Source organism: Dermacentor variabilis, chromosome 10, assembly GCF_050947875.1.
Source record: "Dermacentor variabilis isolate Ectoservices chromosome 10, ASM5094787v1, whole genome shotgun sequence".
Taxonomy (NCBI): Eukaryota; Metazoa; Arthropoda; class Arachnida; order Ixodida; family Ixodidae; genus Dermacentor; species Dermacentor variabilis.
The window spans coordinates 126,820,734-126,844,037 of record NC_134577.1 but is presented as its reverse complement, the minus strand read 5'-3'; positions in this window follow the sequence as shown (position 1 = coordinate 126,844,037).

The following is a 23,304-nucleotide window of genomic DNA, read 5'->3' as shown; positions in this document are numbered from 1 at the left end:
AAGAACGAAACCGCTGAACCGCAAATATTACCGCTAGGCATTCTTGTTGCGTGACAGTGTAATTCTGCTCGGGCCTACTTAACGAGCGGCTTGCATATGCGATCATGTGTTCGAGGTCACCGTAGCCTTGAACTAGGACGGCACCAATACCTATGCCACTGGCATCCGTATGGAGTTCCGTCGGAGCTGAAGGACTGAAGTGTTGAAGAACCGGTCGTGGCGTCAGCAGAAACTTCAACTGACGAAAAGAAGAGTCGCACTCCGGAGCCCACTCAAACGGGGTGTCCTTTCGTAGCAGGCATGTCAGTGGCTACGCGACGTCGGCGAATTTAGGAATAAATTGGTAAATAAATAAATTAAATACGTCATCGTTTCTTTCCGTTTCTAACAGCTTATTTTGCAATCCCACTAGTGAATTTGACGTATTTAGCACTATCATGAACCTTAAAAATAGTAAAGCTCTTGACATTGATGATATCCAAATAAAACCTATCAAGTATGTTATAGAATACATCACTCGCCCTTTAACGCATATTTTTAATCTAGCTTTACAGTCTGGGGTGTTTCCAGAAAAGATGAAAATGAGTAGGGTAACTGTACTTTTTAAAGGAGGCAACAGAAACGACGTGTCAAATTACAGACCCAGCTCAATCATTCCAGTATTTTCCAAAGGATTAGAAAAGATTATTTTTTCTCGCTTATCAAACTTTTTCGACAGACAAAACATTCTATCTAGTGCTCTGTTCGGCTTTCGTAAAGGTAGGTCAACAGAAACTGCTTTGCTCACACTCAAGGAGCATGTACTAAAAAACATAGAAAGAAATCTCTTCACATTGGCACTATTCATTGATTTCAGTAAGGCATTAGATTGTATAAATCAAAAAATTTTGCTATGGAAATTACCACAGAATGGCATTAGAGGTACTCCTTTAGCATTATTTGAGTCTTACATTACTAATCGAAAACAATCAGTATGTATAAAACACGACAAGTCAAGTTTTGTTCATTTACTAAATGGTGTACCACAAGGGAGCGCAGTAGGTCCTATGCTTTTTAACCTTTACATTAACGACATTGCAAATATTGATACAACTGTAAAATTTATCGTGTAGGCCGATCACACTAATCTTCTCATTTCTGGTCCGAATTCACAAGAATTATTGGAAAAATGTAACTATCTACTCAATAAGCTATCCGAATGGTCAGTCGCTAATTGCCTAAAAATAAACCCTACGAAAACTAAAGTAATGTTATTTCGCGCAAAAAAAGTTATTACTAGTAATCAAACCTTAGTGTGTGCGGGTAAAGAACTGCAAATTGTGGATGAACAAAATATTAGGCGTCACTTTTTCCTCGCACCTTACATGGGATAAACATATTGAAAATATCTGCACAAAAATGTCTGCTATCACAGGCGTTCTGTCTCGATGTCGGCGTCTTCTTCCAACCAAAGCAAAACTGAACATTTATTATGCCTAATTTTTTTCCCACTTAAACTACTGTAGCTTAGTGTGGGCGACTACAGGAAAGACAAACATTATGAAAATCCTTTCTTTGCAAAAGAAAATAATTCGGCACATTGACAACATGGGTTATCTGGAGACAACGCGTCCAACGTTCTTAAAGCATAAAATTATAAAAATAGAATATTTCTACACATTTCGCCTTCTAAATTCATTTTATTTCTCAAATACTGCCTTTAAAAATTTCCTAGTGTCTACTGCATCTTTGGCACCAAAATTCAATTCTTCCAATATAAGAAATAGTGATACATGTTATGTCCCGTGGTTTCGTAATAAATATAGCCTAAAGTCATTAAAACATAATCTACCACATATTTTAAATAAATATAAAGGTACATATACCTCTTCGTCGAAGGAACTGCGAATGCATTTTGTAAACATGTGATCAGTGATTGTTTATCGTTCTTTCAGAGACAACTGTGCGTATTACTAATTTTGTAACCCATACACATGTATTTCTATCTTCTGGTGTATCGAATGTTTTTCTTTCATTTTTTAGTCTTTATTATCTACTCTCTATATCAGAGCGACTTGTATTATTTTTGTTAGTAATCCTTACACACACACTTCCATTTTTCTGATGTATCAATTATGTCTTTTCTCTTAGTCATTATATTATTTTCGGTCTTGTTGTTCTGAATTTATGTAATTAATTTATTCTGAGTGTCTAACAATGTTACAATTTTGATGCAACCACCATGTATGCCTTGTAATGGACCATCGGCCTAGTCAAGCTGTTTTCCAACAGCTTTTAGCCTTTGTTATCCACCAGAACACTTGTAATTCTGGAAATAAATTGAATTGAATTGAACAAAGCCCCAGAAAACTAATAATAATATTTGGGGTTTTACGTGCCAAAACCACTTTCTGATTATGAGGCACGCCGTAGTGGAGGACTCCGGAAATTTTGACCACCTGGGGTTCTTTAACGTGCACCTAAATCTAAGCACACGGGTGTTTTCGCATTTCGCCCCCATCGAAATGCGGCCGCCGTGGCCGGGATTCCCCCAGAAAACTACGGAGCTCCTTGACAGAGAGCAGTGCACTGAACGCTTCAACGGCTCCTGTTTTCTGGGGATCAGGGCGGATGCCATACTTGTCGACGAGGTGCCCAAGCACAAGGGTTTGGCGGTTACTGAAGTAGCATTTCCTAGAGTGTAAAACTAGACCAGCGTTTCTGATGCAGTTCAGGACAATATCCAGACGCGAGTTGTGTTCGCTGAAGGTGCGGCCAAAGATGACGACGTCGTCGAGGTAGCACATGCAGATGTTCCACTTCAAGCCGCGCAGAACAGTGTCCACCAATCTTTCGACAGCTGCCGGAGCGTTGCACAATCCAAATGGTATCACATTAAATTCGAAGAGCCCGTCAGGGGTTACAAAGGCAGTCTTCTCCTTGTCGTCAGGATGCATCGGAATTTGCCAATAGCCGGATCGTTAATCTACTGAGAAAAAGTAAGAGGCGGAATGAAGGCAGTCTATTGCGTCATCAATACGTGGGAGTGGGTACCCGTCCTTTTTTGTTACAGCATTCATACGGCTATAGTCGACGCAAAATCTCCAAGATCCTTTTTTTTTAACAAGAATCACTGGAGGTGCCCACAGACTGTCTGGCTCTTGTAAGACTCCCATTTTCATCATTTCGTGCACTTGTTCGTTGATAGTCTGGCGGTCTGATGGTGAAACACGGTATGGCTTTGTCTGAATTTGCTGAACGCTTGTTGATTGTATGGCGCGTTCGAGACTTTGCGCAGAAGGACAAAATACCTGCAATCCAAGTCGAATACTGAAACGTGCTTCGAAAGCACACCCACTAACGTTCAGCGTTCACTCGTGCTGAGCGGTTTATTTACCATCGACAAAAGGGCTGTTTCGGCACTGTGGTCATTAGGTTCTTCCGGCACATCTGTAAGCTCAGCCCCTGATAAGGACGCGGGTTCCCTGGCGAAGGCTAATTTCATGCCTTCTGGTAGTATAACGGGCTCCTTAGAACAGTTTACGGTCCATAAGCCACCGCGTCCGCCTTTGATCGACACCACACAATGTGGCACCAACACATTCTTCTTCACACAGTTAAAGTGCATCGGTTCTACGGAAGCTTCGAAGCTGTCGGAATTGGCGCCGCAACAGACAACGGGAACGCAAACGGTAGATGATGCAGGTATGACTGTATCAACATAAACACACAGAGTAGTTTCGCAATCTACAGGGTTTACCAGGAGTCCTGATGGAATCCTACCGCTTATGAATACCTTCCTTGTGTGGCAGTCGACAGTAGCACCACACTCCCGCAAGAAGTACATGCTGAGAATAACATCATGGGTCGATCGAGGAATAATTACAAACTTTTTCGTAATAACATGGCCTCCCAAAAACACGTCAGCACTACACACCCCAATAGGTCGTAACGGCTCGCCACTCACTCCACAGAACTTTGAATCTTAGTCCTACTTAAACAAAACCTTTCGCCCTAACACGTGTTTAACAGAGACACTCATGACCAAAATTGTTGCCGCTGTGTCCACCAGAGCCATCACAGGGACATTATCTACAAAAACGCGCACTTTGTTTTTCGGCATCAACACAGGAGGTATTTCTGTCAGTAGCACGTCTCCAGCGACCTCACCTCCATCGGCCGCGCTAGCTAGTTTTCCGGTGACGAAGGGGACGTGGTGCGGCGCAGCGGTGAGGGAGAACGGGGAGACCGTTTATAAACCTTACGGATGAAGGGGCCGTTTACTTTAGGTCGCGAAGGTGAGAGCAAGGGCGGCCAGCTGGTTGATCAACTCAGCGTCATTCTCTTCTTTGTTGCCCCACACGGGACCGCAATGCCGTTCACCGGTCTTCGTTTTCTTCATGCGTAACATTACACACACACACACACACACATTATATATATATATATATATATATATATATATATCATCATTTATTATACCCTTAAGGGTCCCTTCGGGGACATTACATAAGGGGGGGGGGGAAACAGCGATGTGACAGTGCCATACATTAGCTCAAAACAAAACACACAAAGGCAACAGAAAAATAAATAATAAACTGTAGAAAACATCAGGTATAAATAGAACAATGAAAATATCTCAAATTGAGTAGCAAGAAATTCAAAGAAAAGTGTACAGGTAAATGTGAAACACGCTAAACATAAGTGTCAAAAAGGAAGAAAAGGAAAAATAGGCGATGACACAAGCAAGACGGATTGCTGGGAGAGAAAACGTGAGGAAAAGTGGCTATTTTTGGTTGAAATGGTCTGATGGTAACTGTCTAAATTTGGAGGGATTTGACTAAAACCACGGCTTCGGGAAGATTGTTCCATTCTTTTATGGCGATGGGGAGGAAGGATTTATTGAAGGCGTTGGAAGAACCATGCAAACGCTGTATACTAATGGAGTTAAACAAACGGTGAGATGAGCGTATCGGAACATGTAATAATTTGTCGCGCAGTGCAGGAAAGTTAAAGTATAATTTATGAAAAAGACAGCATTGCCAGTTTCCGGCGGAGTGCTAGGGGTTCGAGTCCGAGAGTCAATTTCATATCAGTAACGCTGTGCCAAGGTGAGTACTGGGAAGTTATGAAGCGGGCTGCCCGGTTCTGAATGGCTTCGAGCGACTGAATCAAGTAAAGCTGGTGAGGGTTCCATATGGCTGAGGCACACTCCATTTTAGAGCGGACGTATGTTTCGTATGCTAGTTGCCTGATGGATGGAGGGGACATAGCCAGAGATCTTCGGATGAAACCAAGTGTTCTGGAAGTGTTGGCACAGAGTTTCGTGATATGGTCCACCCAAGTTAGCTTGTTAGTTATTTCGACTCCTAGGTACCTGCATGAGTTTGTTACTGATAGTGCCGTGGAGTTCAGCGAGTACAAGAAAAGGGTAGTGAAAAGTTTACGTGAAATGTGCATGCATTTACATTTTGAAATATTAAGCTGCATAAGCCAGTCAGAACACCATTTCTGGATTTTGTTTAGGTCGTCTTGTAATGATTCCTGGTCTGTATTATCGGAGATGAGGCGATAAATGACGCAATCATCCGCAAAAAGACGGACGGATGACGAAATCCCAGACGGCAGGTCGTTGATGAAAATTAGGAAGAGAAGTGGAGCAAGGACGGAACCCTGGGTAACTCCAGAAATAACGTCAGTAGTTTTAGACGCATGGCTGGCGATGACTGTGCACTGTGAGCGGTTAGTTTAAAAGCAGCGAATCCAGGATAAGATAAGAGGGTCGAGTGATAAGCATGCAGGTTTACACTATAGACGTTGGTGAGGAACGCGGTCAAATGCTTTTGAAAAATCTAAGTAGATGACGTCTGTTTGAAATGAAAAATCTAAATTGAGGTGAACATCGGTTGTAAATTCGAAAAGTTGGGTTTCGCACGTGAAGCCTGCCCTGAAATCATGCTGCTTGGGAAAGAAGAAAGAATTGTGATCGAGGTGGTTAGCAATATGGGAGTAGAGCATATGTTCGAAGAGCTTACATGAGATGCATGTTAGTGAAATGGGACAATAATTAGAGGGGTCAGCGCGGTCGCCGCTCTTAAAAATTGGCACAACCTTGCTTGATTTCCAGTCATCCGGAATTTGACTAGTATTGAGGGACTAGGTGAAGATGAGTTGCAGGATTTGGCTTGTGAAATGTTTCGTGCCTTTAAGTATTTTAGCAGGAATCTTATCAGGTCCGGGTGAAGTGGACGGCTTGAGGTAATCAATGAGCTTTGAAATTCCCTCAGATGTGATGTTAACGGGTGGCATTGGAATAAAATTTAGGCTCGGTAAAATAATGCTCTTATCCGCTGGCTCGTGGGTGAAAACTGAGGTGAAGCAGGAATTCATCGCGTCTTATCGCTCGCAAAGCTGAACGTCTGTGCCGTCTTGTCTTTCTAAAGATATGTTATAGGAGCTGTTTTTGTTGGGCTGTAGCAAATTCCGAAATTTCTTGGGGTTAACATGCAATATTTCTAGAAGATCGTGACTGTAGAATTTTCTTTTGGATGACCGCAATAATCTAGTGTATTCGCGAAGGATGCCGAAGTATTTTTCCCATTTTACAGGTGATCCGGAGTTATTGGCATTACGGAAGAGGCGCTTCTTTTTTCGTGATAGCTTACGCAGCGAGTTAGAATACCATGGCTGTGTGGAATCCCCGCGAATGCAGATGAGTGGGACGTAGGCGTCTATGAGCGATAAGATTTTGTGCTTAAAAAGACACCAATTTTCGTTCACGGAACTGGTAGCCACGGACACTTGAAAGGTGGTGAAAAAGTGTTCGAGGTCGGAGTTTATGCCCGCGAAGTCAGCCTTACTGTAATCACCGATGTATTTGATGGATGGTTGACGGGGGGAGACTTCAATCATCAGGTTAAAGAACAAGAGATTGTGGTCACTCAGCCCACTGCAACATGAAAAGGATTGAATTAGCTCAGGACTGGAAACTAGAATGAGGTCGAGAATATTTGAGCCTCGTGTTGGCTTGTTTACTGCTTGGGAAAGGTTTGAAGTGAGGACCATTTCAAGGAAATCTTTAGATTGGCGAGTTGACGCAGTAAGAGCCTCCCAGTCGATGTCCGGGTAGTGAAAATCACGGCAAAGTAACATATTGGCATGACGAAATCGGGATTGCAAGTCGTGAACTACAGAGTGAAGGTCCGTAATAAAAGAATGATCCGTGTCAGGTGCTCGATAACCTACAATTAGTATATTGGTACAAGAGGGAAGGCAAATTTTCAGACACATTATTTCGCTATGGCTGCTTATCTCGAGTAATGTGGATGAATAAGTTGAATTCACAAGAGCAAGAATGCCGCCTCCCCGGCGATCTACTCGATCTCGCCTGTAGATATGAAAGGACCGGTTGCTGTGGAGCCATTCTGAATCGTTAATATCAGGTGTTAGCCATGATTCAGTAAATAAAGCGATGCCAGTTCTATGGTCTTCGAGGACGGCCTCAACTGTTTCTTTTTTTGGCAGGCAGCTTCTTATATTTGTCAGTAGGACATAAATTTTGTTAGCTTTAGCTGTGCGCAGGCATTCTGACAGCTGGACCTGCGGCAGGGATGTGTCGCACGGCACCCGCGTTAACCGCTATGAATGAAGTTCTACAACGGCATCTGTTTCGGCGTTGTAAGTGAAACGTTTTCTTCCGATAACCAACTTATCAAAGCGAATCTTAAATGAAGCGTTAGTTTGTTGGCCATAAGAAAAAAGCTTTTTCCGGGCTAGCCGAACTTTAGCCGAGTAATCCTCACGAATTGAGAATGGGGTTTCCTTAAGTTTCTGTCCTGCAACAACAATTCTTGATTTATCTTTGAAGTGTGCAAGCTTAACTATTATTGGGCGGTTTTTACCTAACTGGAAACGACCTAGGCGGTGTGCATGTTCAATATCTTGGCTACCAATTGAAATACCTAGGTGTTCGGAAGAGAAGGAAGTAATGTGAGCCTCAGACTGGTCCCAGCTTTCGCCGAGTTCGTCCTGAAGTCCGAGGAACAATATGTTTGTGCGTCGCAAGCGGTTTTCAGCGTCGTCGCACTTGTTTTTCAGTGCTTTAACGTCTGAAGCACGCTGGGCCAAGTCGGTGTTTGTTGCGGACGCAGCTGCTTTTTCTGGGTGTGTTTCGGTAGTTTTTTCGAGTATTTCGACGCGCGCTGAAAGACGATGCACCGAGTCTTCAATGTTCGTTTGTGCGGACCGCATCAAGACAAGCTCGGCAAGTACGGTGCTCCGAGCTGATTCAATACGATATATGGCTTGGTAAATTGTTTCCAAAGAGGGCGGAGCATCGTTTCCGTTCGGGCCTGGGTTTAGTTCCACATCACCAGATAAAGCAAGGCGAAGAGAAATAAGGTGGGCGTTGAGCCAGTAGAAGCAAGCGATAGACAGCATCCTTTGGCAACATTCGATGGCGTCTTTGGGGCACGACACCGCTAGCAAAAATGGGTTGCTAGAGCGACAGTACGTGGCATAGGGAAGATAACTAACCTGCAGCAGATGAAAAAAGGGCGTCTGCATGACGAGTTGCGATGCGGTGGCGTGCCCCAAATGACGCCAGTGGTACAGCGGCTTAGGTAGGTGCCGGATTCACGCGCTTGTGCCAGGTTGCGAGATGACAGACTGGTCCACCACTGGAAGCAGCGGATGCAGGTCGATGTGGTCGTTGTCGATGTAGTCGTCGCCAGCTGGCAGCCAAGCGATTTCGTTGACGTCGTGTGGCCCAAGAAGGCCTGAACTTTCGGCGTTGGAGCGTGAAGTGGCGGGGCCCCATATCAAAACTTCCTGCAGCAGATGAAAAAAGGGCGTCTGCATGACGAGTTGCGATGCGGTGGCGTGCCCCAAATGACTCCAGTGGTACAGCGGCTTAGGTAGGTGCCGGATTCCCGCGCTTGTGCCAGGTTGCCAGATGACAGACTCGTCCACCGCTGGAAGCAGCGGATGCAGGTCGATGTGGTCGTTGTCGATGTAGTCGTCGCCAGCTGGCAGCCAAGCGATTTCCTTGACGTCGTGTGGCCCAAGAAGGCCTTAGCTTTCGGCGTTGGAGCGTGAAGTGGCGGGGCCTCATATCAAGATTGCCTGCAGCAGATGAAAAAAGGGCGTCTGCATGACGAGTTACGATGCGGTGGCGTGCCCCCATATATATATATATATATATATATATATATATATATATATATATATATATATATATATATATATATATATGTATATATATACGGCAGAAGACTAGGTGGTGCGATGAAATTAGGAAATTCGCGGGTGCTAGTTGGAATTGGTTGGCGCAGGATAGAGGTAATTGGAGATCGCAGGGAGAGGCCTTCGTCCTACAGTTGACATAATACAGGCTGTTGACGATATTGTCACGTGGTAGTGATGGTGAAGAAGGCAACAAAACTTGGATTAACGAAACTAGCGTTTTATTGGGCGAACTTGTGTCCTCCGAAGCAGACTACAGCCAAAGCACGATAGCGGCGAATACACTCGGCGATCGTCGAAAATCTGATGAGCGGGTCAAGCGCCTCAGCTTTTATAAATCAATCGTCAAATGTTCCAGAGTAATCGCTGGGAACCGCGTGCCTGCCACAAAGTTCCACATTATTTGCGTCGCACACACATGCAATCAGATTACACAAGGTTGGTTCAAAGACAGCGGATGGAACCATGGATAACATTCCAGAAACTTACGGTACATGCAGGCGCGTCCTGCGCTGTGCGATAACATTTGTTAGGCAGTGAAATGTGTCGCCTGATAAAGACAGTACACGTGTCAGTACACCCCTCTTAAAAAGCACCGACCCGATGCTGCAAACAAAGGAAAGTAATAAAGAAAAGCATTCGTTGCAAAGAAAACAACGAAATAAGGAAAGTTCGTCAGCGACCGTAAAAGGGTCTAAGACACACCACGTGGACTACTGCAGATGGCGCGCGGCGCCGCAGTGAATGCGAAATGCCGCCTGGCACGACCTCATAGTCCAGTGCGCCAATACGTTGGATAACCTTGTAGGGTAAGATCTAGCGTTGCAATAGTTTCTCACTCAGTCCTCCTTGGCGTATCGGGGTCCACACCCAAACACGGTCGCCGGGTTAGTACTAGACGTAGCGTGGTCGGAGGTTGTAGGGTCGGCTCTCGGTACGCTGCTGGTTCTTGATCCGTAGGCGGGCGAGCTGTCGGGCTTCTTCGGCGCGCTGGAGATAGGTAGGGACGTCAAGATTCTCCTCGTCAGTGACGTGCGGCAGCATGGCGTCGAGCGTCGTCGTCGGGTTCCTGCCGTAAACCAGCCTAAACGGCGTTATCAGTGTTGTTTTTTGCACGACCGTGTTGTAAGCGAAGGTTACGTACGGCAGAACGGCATCTTAGGTCTTGTGTTCGACGTTGACTTACATTGCTAGCATGTTGCCGAGGGTTTTATTCAGGCGCTCCGCAAGACCATTTGTCTGTGGGTGGTAGGCAGTTGACCTCCTGTGCCTTGTCTAACTGTACTGCAGAATGGCTTAGGTGAGCTCCTCTGTAAAGGCCGTTCCTCTGTCGGTAATGAGGACTTCTGGGGCACCATGCCGCAGCAGGATGCTTTCAAAGAAAAATTTTGACACTTCGGCTGCGCTACATTTCGGTAGAGCTTTAGTTTCAGCGAAGCGGGTGAGGTAGTCCGTGGCCACGACGATCCACTTATTTCCGGAAGTTGACGTCGGAAACGGTCCGAACAAGTCCATCCCGATCTGCTGAAAAGGTCGGCAACGAAGCTTGATCGGCTGTAGTAATCACGCTGTCCTTGTGGGTGGTGTCTTGCGCCACTGACAGTCTCGGCATGTCTTGACGTAACGGCCAACGTCGGCAGTTAGGCGCGACCAATAATACCTTTCATGTATCCTCGATAGCGTCCTGGAGAAACAGACGTGCCTGGCGGTCGGATCGCCTTGTAGGGCGCGCAGTACTTTCTGCACGCCGCGCCGTCGGAACAACAAGAAGTAGTAGGCGAGGACTGTTGAGAAGTTCTTCAGGAGTAGATTGTTTCAAGTGTGAACGAAGATAATCCGCGCTTAAATGCCCTAGGGACAACGTTGATGTGCCCTCCCAAACACTCGACGTGGCCTTTTAGCTACGGGTCTGCCTGTTGCTGTTCAGCGAAGTCTTCCGCGCTTATCATTCCGTGGAAGGTGTCGTCATCCTCCTCATCTTGCGGCGGTGGGTCAAGGGGAGCACGTGATAGGCAATCGATGTCAGAGAGCTTTCGTCCGGAATTTTCGATTATAGTGATGTCGTATTCTTGTGGTCTGAGGCTCGACCGCGCCAGTGGTCCTGAAGGATCCTTCATATTCGCTAGCCAACACAAGGCGTGATGGTCGCTGACGACTTTGAATGGCCTGCCATATAGATAAGGGCGAAATTTAGCTGTAGCCCAAACGATGGTGAGCTGTTTCTTTTAGGTCGCAGAATAGTTGCCTTCCGCTTTTGACAGCGACTGGCTAGCATAAGCTATCACCTGTTCGACTCCGTTTCTCCTCTGGACTTGAACGGCACCGAGGACTAGGCTACTGGCGACAGCATCGAATTCTGTATCGGCGTACTCGTCGACGTGCGCAAGTACCGGTGGCGCCTCCATGCGTCGTTTGAGTTCTTCACATGCGTCGGCCTGCGGCGTTTCCCACTAGAACTCAACATCACATTTAGTTAAACGAGTCTACGGGTCATCCATGCGTCAAAAGTCCTTGACAAAGCGCCTGTAGTAGGACACATGCCAAGGAATCTAGGCAGAGCCTTCATGTCGATGGGTAGGGGGAACTGTGCGATTCTAGCTTTCTTTTGCGGGTGTGGGAGGAAACCAGATTTGCTGATTACGTGGTCTAGGAACAGAAGCTCATCGTAAGCGAAGCGGCATTTTTCCGCCTTCAGAGGGAACCCTGATGACTTGATGGCCTCTAGTACTGTCACAAGCCGCCTGAGGTGATCGTCGCAATTTCCGGTGAAGACGACGACGTCATCCAAGTAAACTACCCAGGTCTCCCACTTCAATCCTGCTAAAACCGCGTCTATCACGCGCTGGAACGTTACAGGCGCCAAGCACAGTCCAAGTGGCATAACCTTGAACTCGTATGGGCCGTCTGGTGTGATGAAGGCGGTGTTTTCGCGATCTCTTTCGTCGACTTCTATTTACCAGTAGCCAGACTTGAGATCCATTGACGAGAAGTATTTCGCGTTGCAGAGGCGATCCAATGCATCGTCTATTCGTGGGAGGGGGTATATGTCCTTCGTGATCTTGTTCAGACGACGATAATCGACGCAGAAACGTAGAGTTCCGTCCTTTTTCTGCACCAAGGCTACAGGAGATTCTCACAGGCTTTTCGACTGTTGGATAATGTCGTCGCGCAGCATTTCGTCGATTTTGTGACTTATAGCTTCCCGTTCTCGCGTCTAAACTCGGTAAGGGCTCTGACGGAAGGGTCGAGTGCACTCTTAGGTTAATATGCGATGCTTTGCGACTGGTGTTTGTCGAATACTTGATGACGTTGATAAGCAGTCTTTGTATGGTCGAAGCAGACTTCTGAGTTGTCGCTGCTTAATCACCGGGAGACATGAATTTATGTCGAAGTCTGGCTTGGGAACTACGGTCATTGGGGTAGATGCAGCAAATATGAGAGGACAAACGCATTGCTGGTCACCAGAATTTCCTGGATGTATGCGATCACCATGCCCTTGTCGAAGTGCTTGAACTCTTGGCTGAAGTTTGTCAGCAACACTTTCATGTTTCATCCGCGCAATCGAGCGCTCCCTCTTGCGACGCAAATTGCACGGTCAAGGAGCAGACGTTGGTCGCCTTCGACGACGCCTTCAATCTCAGCGGGTGTTTTGGTGCCGACTGAAATAAAAATGCTGGAGCGAGGCGGGATGCTCACTTGATCTTCGAGCACACTCAAGGCGCGGTGACTAGGAAGGCTCTCCGGTGGTATCGCCTGATCTTCCGACAATGTTATTAACTTTGACTTCAGGTCGATGATTGCGCCGTGTTAGTTCAGGAAGTCCATGCCAAGAAGGACGTCTCGTGAACACTGCTGCAGGATAACGAAGGTGGCAGGGTAAGTCTGGTTGTCAATGGTAATTTTTGCCGTGCTCATTCCAGTCGGCCTTATGAGGTGTCCTGCAGCAGTTGGAATTTGGCGGCCTTCCCATGTAGTCTTAACTTTCTTCAACTGCCCGGCGATGTGTCCACTCATGACGGAGTAATCGGCCCGTGTATCGACTAAGGCGGGGACTGCGTGGCCCTCGAGAAGCACGTCGAGGTCGGTGGTTCTTTGTGTTGCAGTAAAGCTGGGTCTTTGCATCGGATTACGGCTGCGTCGCGTTGACCTGTGGCTGGTATGTGACGTCATCAGGTCGTCTTTTTTTTCGGTGTAGTCTTGGCTTCCTGACTTCGTCAGGACGGCGGCGTGTGATTATGTTATCGAGGTAGTTTCTTCGGCGTCTTCGTCGTCGACGGAGGATCTTCGACAGTACGACGAACAGCAACCACTCCTCCATCGGTTGCTGCTTTTAGTTTTTCTGATATGCGCTCGCAGACCGGCCCCGGGCTAGGCCAGTGTATGGTTGGCGCTGCGGCGACAAATAGCGGCCGGGGGACGGTGAATGGGATGGTCGTCGAGGGCTACACTGAGTGATGGCGAGGTAGTCGGCGATATCGCAAGGGCGTTCACCTTGCTGCGGGCGCGGAGGGTTGACGGCGAACCCTCGCCGTCCCATCTCCCGGTATGGGCATTGTCGGTAGACGTGACCCAGTCCTCCGCAGCGGGCGGTGGTAAGGAGCGCGAAACAACTGTCTTCCTCGGGTAGCTGCGCTGGGCGACGGGTGGGTGTGCTGGCGGCGGCGGCGGTGGTCGACGGAATTGCGGCGTTATAGGGCCCTGCGCGGTCATGAAGGGGGACCTTGACGGCGGGCGACGGCCCCGTAGGTCATCTCTTCTGGCTGGGGCTGCCATGATTGTGGTTGCACATGGGGAATTCCAAGCGATTGCTGGACTTCTTTGACGATTTCGGCGATTAAGGCCACTTGAGGTTGCGATGAAGGGAAGATCTTATGAAGCTCCTCTCGTACGACTGCCCTAGTCCCGCGCAGGTCGTCGGTTGCCAGTGATTTAACTCCGGTGTAGTTTCTTGACACGGTGCGGTGGTCAAATTGTCGGTTTCGCATTTCGAGTGTCTTCTTGGTGCTCTTCGCTTCACAAAGAAACTCGTCGACGGTCTTCGGTGGGCTTCCTACCATTCCGGCAAAAAGTTCCTCTTTCAGACTACGCATCAGCAGGTGCACTTTCCTCTCCTCGGACATTTTCGGGTGAGCGTGGCGGAACAGACGGCTCATCTCCTGCGTGAAGGTCGCGATCGTCTTATTCTGCAGCTGCGATCTGGTCTCCTGTAGAGCTTGTGCTCACTCTTTTCGCACGACGCTTGTAAATGTTTGCAGGAAGCTGCTTCGGAACAGGTCCCACGTCGTCAATGCGGCTTTTCGATTACCGAACCACTCCCTGGTGGCATCCTCCTGTGCGAAATAGACATGTCGCAGCTTGCCGTTACTATGCGAGCTGTTAAACTTAGCGAGCCTCTGGTGCCTCTCCAGGCAGCTTTCGGGTCTTCAAATGTGGAACCGCGGAACGTCGGTGTTTCCCTGGTCTGCTGCAGAATTATTGGGGCCGCTGCGGCTGCCATTGGGGATATCTTCTCGCTCGTTCCTGGACGATCTTCTTGGACTGTCTTCTTGATCGTATCTGGTAGAAGACCACGTTCCGGGGGCAGCTGCTGTAGGCGGCGGCTTGCTCGATGTTCCGGGACGACGTTGATGTTGTCTTTTCGGTCCGGGCTTGGATGACGGCTTGTCGGGAAAGTCTGGCACATGAATGTAAAGCACCTTCACCAGATGTCACGTGGTAGTGACGGTGAAGAAGGCAGCAAAACTTTGATTAACGAAACTAGCGTTTTATTGGGCGAACTAGTGCCCTCAAAAGCAGCCTACACTCAAAGAACGATAGCGGTGAATACACTCGGCGATCATCGAAAACCTGATGCGCGGGTCAAGCGCGTCGGCTTTTATACATCAGTCGTCGAATGTTCCAGAGTAATGGCTGGGACCCGCGTGCCCTCCACAAAGTTCGACATTATTCGCGTCGCGCACACATGCAGTCAGGTTACACAAAGTTCGGTAACAGACAGCGGATGGAACCATCGAGAAACTTGCTAGGCGTTGAAACGTGTCGCCCGATAAATACAGGTACACGTGTCAATATATATATATATACATATATATATATATATTTGTCACGCCCAAAGGCAACAGCAAGCAACAGAGCCAGCAGCCAAACACGAAAAATACCAGACACAAAGGGACGGTTCTCCAGCTTGCGCTGGGTCTCTTTTACTTCGTCGTCTTTAGGTTTTCCTCGACCCTGTCATTCCGCAGTCGTAAGTTTCCGCCCATCATGACTTCCTGGCAACGCAAGCAAAACAGCACCGCCGGCCTCGCCCACCCTTTCTTTTTCCGGCTCACTGCGTCAACGGGATCCAGCAATCTTCAGCGGCTCCGATGAAAACGACGTCGAAGACTGGCTCTTATCATATGAACGCGTGAGTGACCACAACAAGTGCGACGATGCTCATAACTTGAACAACGCACTCTTCTACCTCCCGGGCCTCGTGAAGGTGTGGTTCGGCAACCACGAATCTGATCTTCGCACCTGGTTGAACTTCAAGATGAGCTTCCAGCAAGTTTTCGGTCGCCCCGTAGTGCGAAAGCTTCGTGCCTAAGAGCGGTTGCGCAACCGTTCCTAGAAGCCTGGTGAGAACTTCACCAAGTACACAGAAGGCGTGGTCGACATTTGCAAGCGCGTCAGTGCATCAGTGACCGATAAGATCCGTCATATTGGAAGTAACCTCTTTATTCCAGCCGATCTCGTGCTATACCAAGAGCATCAAGCTGTGCAGATGTTGATAGGTACAGATCAACAATATGTACAATGGATGTTATGTGGAGATGAAGTTGAAAGTCAGTCAAGTGTAGCGCTCACATTGTGCGCCTGGCCGCGCGGAAGTACTATAACATGCGTCAAGTATATGGTTTTGGGCGAGAGACATGCACTATCTCTGTCCCACGACAACAGTGATTGCACGGTGTTCTAAGGAGTGAGACGCGGCAATTGACAGGACCACGGTTGTGAAATATCTGTTCAATCACCGTGTAAAGTCCAATAAAGCGTGTGACAATTTTTTTGCATAAGCTGGGAACGCGACCAAGAGTCCAAAGAATTTCATTGCCAGGGGAAAAAGTCGTAGCACGGTTAGTCAAGCCGCAACGAGATGCCGGTGTTAAGGCGGGTGAGGTGATGGCAGTCCGGGAGGCGAGACAGAAACCGTTCTGCGAAAGAAGCTGGTGGGGGTACAGAAGTCGAAAGGAACGATACATCAAGGACAAAACTTGGTGAACGACCATAGACGAGCAAAAAGCATGGAAAGCCGTGGTACGTTGCGTAGGCGTTTTATAGGCGAATGTCATGAAAGCATCCGAGTTTGTGTGGTCGGGGCGGATGTACATCGCAGTCATGTCGGATAGGGTACGATGAAAACGCTCCGTCAAGCCGCTGGTTAACGGATGGTAGCTGGAAGTCATCTTGTGAATTGTGTTGGAGGCACGCATAACTTTGGTAAGAGTATAAGGGAGGAAGGCTCTGCCACGGTCGCTGAGGAGAATGCGTGGAGCGCCATGGCGTAAAAAAATGTTGAGTAGAAAGAAATCGGCTACTTCAGCAGCAGCCCCAGATGGCAGAGAGGCTGTCTCCGCGTAGCGTGTTAGATGGTCTACGGCCGTTACAATCCAACGATTGTCATGTGAGGTCGTGGGAAGACAACCGTACAAGTCTATTCCAACTACTTCGAAAGGCGAAGCGGGGCAAGGCAGAGGTTGTTAATAGCTAGTAGGAACTGTTGTCGGTGGTTTGCGGCTCTGACAATAAACGCAGGATGCAACGTACTTCGAGACGGCTGAAGACAGGCCAGGCCAGGAGCAGCGGCTTCGTATTCTGTCGTAAGTCTTGCGGTAGCCTAGATGACCGGCCATCGGATAATCATGAAAGGCTTCGAGCACTTCACGTTGCTGAGAACGGGGTAAGATCGGGACCCATTCGTTGCCATGGACGTGATAAATCTAGCGATGTAACTCCCCATTGTGCAGTTTGAATTGACTAAATTACCAACGAAGTCGAGCATTCGGTGGTGACGAAGAACCCTCCATGCGTTGCAGAATAGTTCGGCAGTGTGGGCCGACACGTTGGTGGGACCCAAGGACAGACGGTGTGTCGGGACTTAGCAAATCGAGGGTTGCGATGAGTAAAGCCGGTGAAGAGGACACGGGACGTACGCTAGTGCGGAGAGGCGGTGGTAAATCGTCATGGTTTGGCAGAAGGTAGAGTGATACAACATCGGCGTCTTGATGCTTCTTTCCAACCCTATAGGTGACATCAAAATCGTACTCCTGTAAGCGAAGTATCCAGCAACCAAGGCGACGCGATAAATTCTTTAGCTATAATAGCCAGCACAGTGCGTCATGGTCGGTAACGACTGTAAAATAGTGGCCATGAAGATATGGGCAAAATTTTTGCACTGCCCAAAGAGCAAGGTACTCCTGCTCGGTTATGATGTAATTATTTTCTGCAGTGGAAAGTGAACGACTAGCGTAAGCAATTACTCTTTCGCTGAAGTTGTCATGTTGCAGTAGAATGCCACCGAAACCATTATTGCTAGCTTCAGTGTTAGCGACCATCCGCATCCGCTGCACCGAGGAACGAAACCATTTTGGACTTGGCATGCTCACCTGTGCTCCCGTTTAAGGTGTCCCTTCTTCTGGCTTTGCCTGCTGCCCTCTGCGCAACTGACCCGTTTATCTGGAAGCAGCGACCAGACTGCTTGACGAATTGGACGCAACTGCCATCCTTGGAGGATACTTGCTTCATCTGCTCGCAACCGGGATCATCAAAGCCAACCTTGTCGACTGACAACATTAGCTGCACCGCATTGAAGCGACCAGCCGCATCCGCCGCGCCGGGGCATGACACCGTTTCGGACATGGAGTGCTCACCTGTGCACACGTTTCAGGTTGGTTACTTGAGCCGCTGTTCTTCTCTGAAAAGTAGCAATTGCTGTCTTCTTGCGGTGTCGTGCCGCAGTGAGCTACTGTCATTACTGAAGCGTGGTGAAAAATTGTTTTCTGTATGCGCATGTCGGTTGCGCCTACTTCTATCCGGTGATAGCGAACCAATCGCCGGGCCAGATGTGCTGGATAACGTTCTCGCAACTTTGCAACGTACTGAATCCGGCAAGGACGAAATTCGTAATGACTTGCGAGCACTAAAGAATTGGCAGTCATCAGTTGATGTCGAGCTAAAGCAGTTATCGACTAGGCTCTGGGCTGTAGAGGTCGATGTTGTTTCAATGAAAAGTTCCGTCAGCAATACATCGCCCGAAACACTGAACATAGCTAAAGGCATTTCCACACAGCTAAAAGCAATGCAATCGCGCTGTGAAGATACAGAAAATAGTCTTCGCCGCTGCAACTTGCTATCGTTTGGAATCACAGACTGCAAAAGCGAATCATGGTCATCATCCTAATAAAAAAAATCATTGACATATGTAACCAACACCTTGGTATCACTATCGATCCAGCTCAAATAGACCGCGCGCATCGCTTCGGCCAATACAACGGTGAGAAGAATAGACCGGTCATTGTCAAGTTTGCATTTGGTAAGGATAAGCAGCGCGTAATATAAAAAAGGCTACAATTTCAAGAACACTAATTTTACTGTTCGTGAGGATTTTTCTATGCAAACCCGTATCGCTCGGCGCAAGCTGATTGACTTCGCAAAAACCAAAAACGTGCAATTTAAGCTAACCCTCGATAAACTAAGAATCGATAACAATGCGTGCACATACCATGCAGCGTCCGCCGCTGTAGTTCCCCTACCCCGATAGCAGAGACCTAGACTGGGGAACACGTGCATCTAAGAAAGAAACACAATTCCCCACATGAGCCTATGGTGCCCTCGCACCTATCCATATCATTAACTAACGTTCGTAGCATTCTTCCTCAATGCAATAAAATTTTGTTCATACTTAGATGACTGTGAATGCGAGATATTGGCACTTAAGGAACTTGGCTCAGCTCTAAAGTATTTGATTACAAAAGAGCAAACATCAGCGCTGTTAACTATGGTTGGGAAAGGTTCACGTCGTCATTAGCAACTTTTTGTGGGTGGAAAGCAAACCAGAATTGGTACCTGTACGAAGAAAAGTGAATGGAATTAGTGCATGCGCATAAACAAAAGATTTTATTTCGCGTTAACTCATGCAAACTATTGTTCAGTAAAGCTCTTCGTACTCTAAAAAATAAAAAGCGTCTTTACAGGACGGTCAAATGTGTGGACACACCTGTATCTTGGAGCAAACATAAGTCTTGTGATGTAGCCTATTGCAATGCCCTGCGTCAAGCCAAGCAAAAGTATTTCTCTTGCGATCTGCAATCACTGCTTCAAAACAACCCAAAAATTTTTGGGAAACGATTTCTCCCGGTAAAGATTCCGACATTTCGCAAATACTTGACAGTTCTGACTTACCGATTACTTCAATAACGCTTACTTTATCGCCGTATTTACAAAGGAAGACCATTGGAAAATACCAACACCTCGATACCAATACCAATACCAACTCGATTATCCATATATGGCCCCCATCAATCGCCTTGGCAACTCAAGGCGAAGGGTACTGGAAGAGCAGTCAATAAGAGCAGAATGCGCGGAGAAAAAATCGAGGCCGAGAATGAGGTCGTGGGGGCAATGAGCAATCATGGTGAACAGGACAGGAGTGTGGCGGTCGGCGATGCCGACACGTGCCGTACATATGCCATCCGCAACGCGGACGACGCGTGCCGACGCTTGGGTGAGGACCTTCTTCAGCCGTCGTCGGATGGCAGCACTCTTAATAGAAAGATGCGTACCTGTATCGATGAGTGCTGTGACAGGATAGCCATCAACATCAACGTTAAGAAGGTTTTGGTTCGTGTGTAACGTGAGCAGAGAATTTGAGGGCAGGGTGGACAACGCAGATTCACATCCAGAAGCTGAAGTGCCTAGTTTTCCGGCTGGATCCGGGAGGTGATAAGCGACGGAGAGAAGTGACAGGGTTGGGGCGAACGAGACTGATGGCGTTGAAGTGAAGGAGAACGGCTGTAGTGAAGGTTCGGGGCAGGAGCATCAGCGGCAATGGGCTCATGGCAGGTGGCATAGGGAACAGAAGGTCCAAAGGGGCGGGAATGAGCGGCGGTGTATATCTGAGGAGGTGGTGGCCATCGGTTGCGGCAGTGAGAGCGACGTGGCCGATGCGACAGCAGTGGAAGCAGATCGGCCTATCATCAGGGGTATGCCATTCGGACGGGTTGCGGCGAGATGTGGCAGAAAAGGACTGCCGGGGACGAGGAAGGCTGTTAGAGAACTTGGGAACCGTGGGTGGAGACGATGAACACGCGGAGTTGAGACCCATGTTCTCAAATTCCTGCCTGACGACGGGCTGAATCAGCGCAATCGTGGTTGCTGGTGGATCGGGAGGCGTCGCGGAGAAAGCTGGTAAACAGGCGGCCTCGAGCTCGCGGCGGACAATACGGGTTACATCGTCACAGGTGGTGGTCTGACGCGGTCGACCCTCGCATGTCGACGTAGCAGCAGCATTGGGTAGCCACGTGATGTGATATGTGATACGGCGGCTCTCGCTTGCTCAAGGCGACGGCATTTTTTGATGATGGCGCCGATAGTCGAGACGTGACCGAAAACAAGCAAATTTAAAGCATCATCGGCGATGGGTTTTAGCACATGCGACACTTTATCTGCTTCAGACATCGTATCGTCAGTTTGCGGCACAGAGCCAAGACGTCGAGGATGTATGAAACGTACGGCTCTGTAGATGTCTGAACACGAGACGCAAGGGCCTTTCTCGCGGCAGCCTTGCGCCCAATGGGGTCGCCAAACAGTTCCCTGAGCTTTTCTTTGAAACTGTCCCAACTCTTTATCTCGTCGTCATGCGTTTGGTGCCACACGCGTGGGGTGCCGCCGAGATAAAAGATTACTTTGGCGAGCATGATCGTTGGATTCCACCTGTTATTAGCACTGGCGTGTTCATAGAACTTGATCGATTCGTCAACGTCCTCTCCCTCCAGGCCAGAGAACACACCAGGGTCGCGATGTTGGGCAACCCTGATGATTGGAGCAGTCGGACAAGCCGAAGCCGTTGCAGAGGCTGTCTCGTCACCGGGAGGCATGGCGACACGCTCAATGTACCGACCACTCCGGAGTTCCGTGGTGAGGAAGGGGATCGCTGACCTCCACCAGAATGTTACGTGTGAAAAAACACAGATGAAGGAGGCTATATACAGGGTATTTACACTTGAGCCAGATCACCAGGCCGACACTCGCTCGCGCCAAGGGCAGATACCCACTTCGTCGTCATTCTCGCGGCGGCTTGATCCTTGAGCATCACTCACTGATATCGTAATAATATAACAACCACTGGTGTTGCTGAGCTGATCAACAACCTCACGATGTCAACCTTTTCCGGCATGGACGTTATAAACTAAAAATTCTTAAAATATACAGTGGTACCTTCTAGCACAGAAGTCTTTTCTTGCTTGTTTCAACAGTCCCTCTCAACAGGGGAAGTTCCGTATGACTGGAAGGTCCGTAGAGTTATACCTTCTTTTTAAAGTCTGGTCATAAAAGCGCTTTAACAATTACCGCCCAATATCAATAACAAGCGTTCCCGGTAAGTTACTAGAACACGTAGCTTTTTCAAACCTAGCAAATCACTTGGAAACTAACAAGTTCGTCTTTAAGCCTGCATATGGGCCGACAGACAGATTCCATTTTCATAGACTTCACTATGGCTTTCGTTCGCGTTGCTCACTGCCGTCTCGTAGCTAAACTTTCATGCTTAAGCATCAATTTCCTAACAGCATCTTAGATAAGAAATTTCTTGTCATTCCGTAAGCAATTCACCGTCGTCCATAAATTCATTTTCAGTATCAGCGATGTAACATCTGGTGTACCACAAGGAAGCGTGCTCAGACCATTCCTTTTTATGATCTATTTTAACGACTTCCCATCGGAAGTAACGTCATCTATTCGCTTGTTCGCAGACGATTGTGTGATCTATCGTCAAATCTGCTCACCTTCCTATCACGTTTGTCTCCAACGAGATCTTGACCGTGTTACTAACTGGTGCTGTTCTTGGCAAATGACCTTAAACACTGACAAATGCAAACTGATAACATTCACCCGCAAAAGTACATTTTCCGCTTTTGATTACTAACTGGATATAAACCCCGTTAAACACGCCAACTCATACAAGTACCTCGGCATTCTCCTTCCACCTTACCTGTTATGGCCTACGCACATAAAAACGAACTGCTAAAGCCTCACGTACGCTCGGTTATTTTAAACGTAACCTGCGCGATGCTCCTGTCCTCACCAGACAAATCGCCTATCAGACATTCGTAAGGCCACAACTGGAATTCGCTGCCCCTATCTGGTCACCTCATCAACCTTACCTAATCACGACTCTCGAGTCAGTCCAAAACCGCGCCGCCCACTCCATTGTCAAATATTATCACCGCGACTCTAGCATGACTAGCATTAAGACATCTTTATCCCTGCCATCTTTCGAATCACAAAGGACCATAGCATTGCTTTCTCTATTTCACAAAATACTCCATAGCACGCGCCCGTCCACCCTGCCGCTCACTCGTCCATCCCGTGCATCTCGGCTTCTGCATAATCATCTCAGTTTCTAGCGCATCCTTGGCCGAACTAATGCTTTCAATTATTCCGCCTTACCACGTGCCATTCAGCATTGGAATAACCTACCAAACGACATTGTTGACATTCTTGATCCTGCATCCTTCAAACCATGCTTATGTATATTATTTCTATAATTCATCACAACAAAGCTATACTGCGCAACTGAGCAAAGACTTTTAACAAAATTCTATAATTTATTGTGTTCATTTTGTTTGAATGTTTGTTTTGTATTGCGTTAACATTGTTAGAAACTTGTTCTTTCATCTTCACCAGCTACCGTTCGTATAATGTCTTGGTACTCCTTCTTTGCTACTTCACACAGTCGTTTTGTATAGTTTATCGCGTTGTTTATATTGTTACATATTTGTTCTTTCATGGCTAACAATGTGTAATTTATTAGTACTCCTTTCT